Source organism: Pezoporus flaviventris, unplaced genomic scaffold (genome assembly GCF_033815535.1).
Source record: "Pezoporus flaviventris isolate CSIRO_AGI_PZ_B2104156 unplaced genomic scaffold, CSIRO_AGI_Pfla_v1 ptg000041l, whole genome shotgun sequence".
NCBI lineage: Eukaryota > Metazoa > Chordata > Aves > Psittaciformes > Psittacidae > Pezoporus > Pezoporus flaviventris.
This window is the reverse complement of record NW_026892589.1, coordinates 752,412-758,411: the sequence shown is the minus strand read 5'-3', so window position 1 is coordinate 758,411 and position 6,000 is coordinate 752,412.

Sequence of the window (6,000 nt, the reverse complement as noted above, 5' to 3'; positions counted from 1 at the left end):
CCTTGGTGCCGGGGGAATGCCCCTGTGAGACAGTGATGCTGCCCTCCTGGCAGAACAGGATAAAACCTTGCATTGCAGGAAACCCTGCAGGGACAGTTTGAGCAAGTAGAACGAGTGTCTACAGCAAAGACAGGCCTGAGGCACCCAAAAGGGGAAGTATTACAGAGCTGCTGACTTACTGTACACACAGACCCCTCCTCAGGGAGTCAATATGCCACTTCCAGGGTGATCCATCCATTCTGCAATAAACCTTTCGCAGAGCTGCAGTGACAGAGAGTGATGAAATGCAGAGGTTGTTGCCTCTGAACAAATGTAGCTTTGTGTCTGCAGCACAGTACAACCCTTTCACATATTCGAGCCAGCCAAGTGATGCACTCCACAGCAAAGCCTACCTGCTGCATTTTGATGGGCTCTTCAGCAAACGCAGATCCTTCAGCAAGATGAATGGTTGCACAGAAGCAGCAACAGGGTTACAGCTGAGCCTGAGTCTCTGGCAGATATATCCAGGGCTGTCCCATACTGGGGAAGAAACTCTGCCCCTGGCCAGACCCTCATCTCTACCCAGTCCTCACTAGGAGCTTCTCAGCCAACCCAGCCCTCTCCCATACAGCTGCCTGGGCTGGGTGCAGGGGGAGGCTCCCAGCACTGCTGGTGCTGACATGATGTATGCTGCTCACTGCATTTTAGCAAAAGACTTACTTGAAACAGTACAGACCAGGGCAGGCAAGAGGATCATCAAAGGGATCCTGTGCCGAGATGCCAGCATATGTGGCTGGAGAGACAGACTGTGTTTGGGAGCCTGCTCCTTGCTTTGACCTCATTGCCAGGTGAGAAGGGACTTGTCCAGCATTGTGTGCCCTTTGGAATGGGCTCAGAGGCAGACTGGCTGTTAGAGGATGCTATCTTGCAGGGTCAAAGCACAGTTTCCAACCTCAGAATTGCACAGAAAAGCTGGCAAAGGTGACCTGGGGGGGGTGGAGGGGGGGGAACATGAAGGTGAGAAAACACACAATGAAAAAATGTGTTTGTCTTCCATAAAATATCCACCCTTGAGCAGGAATGGTGACTGTTAGAGGCTGGACTGGACCCCAGGCGCCATGAGCCTGGTGAAATGCTGGAGGAGAGGGCCTGCAAGTGATGAGTATTGAGCTGAATACCCTCTCTGTCCCCATAAATAGCATTCCCTTTCCCAGACAGCACTGCCTGTGTAAATCCTCCTGCTGTGCGTGTTCACAGCACAAAGGCTGTGAACATGTTTAACGGCAGAAGACCAGATAGGAAGTTTCCATAACAGGATCCCAGAGGCTGTGAGCCCTTGTTGGTGTCAGTGAAACAGCCACAGCCATTTTAAGGACCCCCTCTCCCAAGCCTGATCCCAGTTATATGTATTCTCCCTGTTTACAAATCTGCTGGAGAAAGGACTTTATCACTTTTCAGGCTCTGAATTCTGTGCCTGCAGCAACCCTTCTGTCAAACATCGAACGAGCTTGCTTGAAGTTACACCAGAGTATTCATCTGGGAATACATAAGTCTATTAAAAATGGATAAATAATCAATAGGACATTACACTAGTAGGGCTATTAGCACTACAGGGGAGATGTGCTGAGATAGCTTTCCAAACCAGACCCCAGGGCACACGTAGGGGAAATTGTCTGTGACATGGCATTGCTTTGAATGCTCCTAGTCCAAAACGTAGAGAGAAAAAGAGAACGCAGCTGATTGTGCCTCTTGCATGGGAAACCTGCAGGACTCAGCCCTTCTCACTTTGCTCTTCTCAGCTCTGCACTTAACATCAAGTGCTAGCTCAGAGCCAACATCTGAATTCATTTACTGAATTAACAGCCCTGTAAGTCAACAACATTGACAGTTACTCTGTTCTTACAGGAATGACCCTATTCATAAAGATACGCTGCTTGGGCTGAAGCATCCACGTAGACCCCATAACTTTCCCTTTAACGTGCTGTTAAGGTACTTCAGCCCTGTAATTTCAGAGCCTACAAGTTACCGAGATGCCGATGCTCTGGGCTGGAATCTATAAGCACTTTATGAAATGGAGAAGGAGGGGGGGGGCTCTTCCACCTGAGGTTCCCCGAGGCTTTCATCAGGCAGAATGTTTGGTGACAATCAGGTATTTAGAGCAAAGCTTCACAGATGGTCACTTTTCCACCTCACCTGTAATGTGACAGGCTCCTCCAGCAGTACTGCAGCTTAGGAACTAACTTGCTTGGGTGTTTAGAAACCCCCTCAGGCCAGCATGTGGTTGTGAGTAGCTTCTCTCAACCCAGAACTACTGAACATGATCTGTTTAACATGTTTGCTGCCAGCATGGGCAATGGGATCAAACACCCTCAGCAAGTTTACCAACACACCGAGCTGTGTGCTGCAGTGACACACGAGGGAGGAGATAGCACCCAGAGAGACCTGGACAGGCCAGAGAGGTGGGACCATGCGAACCTCATGAGTTCAACAAGGGCAAGTCCTGCCCCTGGGCTGGGGCCAATCCCCAGCACGGACACAGGCTAGGGAAGGCTGGATGTAGCCCTGAGCTCCTCTCCATTTGCTGGTGTAAACTAGGAGCAGCCTGGCATTGATCAGTGGCATGGCAGAGCATTATCCCTACAGGTCTTGCTGGGTGCTCTAATACCCTTCAGTTCTCTCATCATCCTTCATCATCTTATTGTGAATTCTGCCTGGTTGTGGAGCACACAGACTAGCTGCTCAGGGCAAGCTCTGCTCCTTTGTTCGCATTCCTCAGCTGCCAGATGCTGACGACACAGCCAGAGGTCCTAGCTGTAGTAATGTGGCCTTTAAACTCTAAACCAGGCTTTGCACAGCAATTAATTACCTGCTAACACAAAATCAATTGGCATCTTTATTTTGCTCTCAACAGCAATGATGGATAAGGCAAAGTTTCATCTTCTCCATGTTAAATAAACTTTTTCCTGGTATGGTCCTGGCAACACACAAATATACACGTTACTCCAGAGCTTGGAGAAGGTCATGGTTTAGGCAGATGATGAGGAAACCTTGTTGGAATTCCCCAAATGAGAAGGACTTCAAATTGCTACAGGTCTGTTGCTGTCTAATGGAAATAAGTTGACCTTTTTCTCATAGGGAGCTCAAATACTCAGCAGCACCAGGGAAAGGGGTTTCACATTTTGCCTTTTATAGACTTCTGTACTAAATGTTTATGCTTACAGACACATAGAAGAGTCATATTATGGATGTGCCACTACACTGCAACACCAACCCCCCTGACAAGCACTGTGGCTACTCAGACTGTGGTGACAGGTGATGCAGGGGACCAACATGTGCTACTACCAGCCACCCTATACACAAGAAATGGGCACAAACTAGATGAGCTTTAAGGTCCCTTCCAACCCAAACCAGTCTGTGATTCTGTGATCTGTAAGGGACAGCTGCAAATGCCACAAGGAACGGGAAACAGAAAAGAGGTTCAGCATCATTTCATCTCCAGCATGGTTTGGCTTTAGCATTACATGCACGAAGCTGAGAGAACATCACGGGCCCAGGTCAGGTTATCCCTAACTCCTAGGTACAACAGGACTTCCATAGAAAGAGTAGCATGCAAACGGATTCTATTTACTTTCGCTGGCCCCATTTTCCTAAACAGCTTGAACAGGTTTGGGGTTTTTTTTATGTAACTCTCAAAACAAACACACACTCATGTCGAGGAAGACAGTTGGCATTGGCAACATCAGCCCAGTCTAGCAAAGCGTGACAAAAGCACATGCCACTGAAAACAGGAGAACCACACAGCACCAGCAGTGCCAGAGCCATCTGTAACAGAGCTACAGTAAGTTACTTTGGCTGAAGACAAGTTTTACCCTGCAGAAAATATAGATGTAAACCATTGACGTACAGTTTGCAAAGCTGTCCCCTTGCTCCAGGCAAAGGATGAAGTGTTGAAGATGCCCACAAGACCTCAAATATTACTGTTTCTCTGCACAGCGGCCCTGGTCCTGCAGCTCCTCCTGTCATTTGTACGTTGTTTTTAAACAAATAGTTTAAAACTGCCCCAATCCCACAGAAACCCGACATTTCCTGGCACGTTCCAGGGACATGTTCTGCTCAGCTCAAAAGCTGGGCTTTGCTGGCCCAAGAAATGCAAGATCCTCACTGTTTGCCCAGTGGTGGACACGAGCGCTCTGTGAACGGATCCTTGCCATGAAGAAAATTGCTATTGGGTTTCAGCAGCTCCTGTGTGTTTGGGCATTGGAGACCTTCGATACAAGGGACCAAAGGTTACCTGCACTGCTTAAACTGGAAAACAAAAAGCAGTTTCTTTCCCAAAGGAGACCTTACAGCCCCCCAGGTGCTGACACAGAGTTCCAGCACTGGTGATGGCTGCAGTTGATCTGTCAATACCTAGTGAGCTTCTTCTCCTTCCACCACCAAGCCAGTGCAGAAAGAGGCATTGTCAGGGCCCTGTACTGCAGTGCTATTTCCAAGTCCACGCTACACCAGGCTTTGAGACTGTTTTGATTCACATTTGCCAGAGGATCTCTTTAGGACTCCAACACAGTATGAAGCAATCTCAGTTTAATTCCTGAATTTTATTCCAAAAATCACAGCACTTTGATTGACTAAATAGCAATTAGCATCAGTTGTTTTTATTTTATATCCTGCCAGTAGAAACATTTAAGTTGATATCCATCAGATTGGTGAAAAATGAATAAAACCTGGCCCTTTCCAGGCATAATTAGACTTGGGGAATGGTGCTGCTGGAATCTGTAGGTCAGTGCAAGTATTAGCAATTTGGCTGAGTCTTTTATTTTTGTGTCTGAAAAATACCTTTTAGCCCCAAAACGTTCCAGTAACATCAGCATAACCCCATGAAGTGCAAGGGGAAGGGCATTAGGAATTAGAAGTAACTGATGAAAGCTAATTAAATTTGCATAAAGCTGGGTGCAGCTTTGTCATGCTGTCCACAAGGGTCATATATTTTTTTTCCCTGGAGTACATCAGTGTTTTCCTGGGAGCAGCTTTGAGCCTCAGCTAAAGAGAGATGGTTTCAGTGTCCATCACGTCTTTGTAGAGCAAGGCTTGCTACGGCAGAGAACACTGCTGGCTCATACACAGATATGAGCCACCTCCAAAGGCCAGCAGTCACAGAATCCCTGCCTGCTTTGGGTTGAAGGGATCTTAAAGCTCCTCCAGCTCCAACCCCTGCCACGGGCAGGGACCCCTTCCACTGGAGCAGCTTGCTCCAAGCCCCTGTGTCCAACCTGGCCTTGAACACTGCCAGGGATGGGGCAGCCACAGCTTCTCTGGGCACCCTGTGCCAGCGCCTCAGCACCCTCACAGGGAAGAGCTTCTGCCTAAGAGCTCAGCTCAGTCTCCCCTCTGGGTTTCTGAAGTGCTTTGTTCCATTACAGGTCCCATTCCCTTCGATTAGGAGCCATGTCTTTGGTCATTCTGTTATGTCCCTAACTCTAGCCCACAGAAAATTTCATTCACAGCAAGCTAGATCCTTCTCAGCCTTGCCCTGGCATCACAAATAAAGATTTCCCATGTTTGACAGAGAACTCAGCTCAGCCTCTGGTGCTCCAGGCAGGAAAATCCTGCCACAGAGTGTTTCCCCCTGGTTTTAGTGGTGCTTTTTCATCTCTCCAGCTGTGCTGCAGTGTGATACACATCAAGAATAGCAGATATGTTTCTTATGGAAACATGTGGGTTTATCTAACCACAGGAGCACATACCAGACACAGACTGATTGCACAATTAAAGGCACACCACTAGGCTTACTGTTACTCTTTTAGTGCAAAAATAGACAAAGGATGGGAAGAGAAAGTCTGGTTTTGCATGAGCCCCTTTCCAAGACAGAAAACACATTAAATTCAACACCACTGCTCTACACAGCAGAGAAAAGCCTTCAACTGCCACAGAATGGACAGGATGGGATCACTACGGGCAGAGCACATGGGAGGCAGGCTGGGGACACTTAATCCAGTCAGCACACATCTATCTAAACAGGAA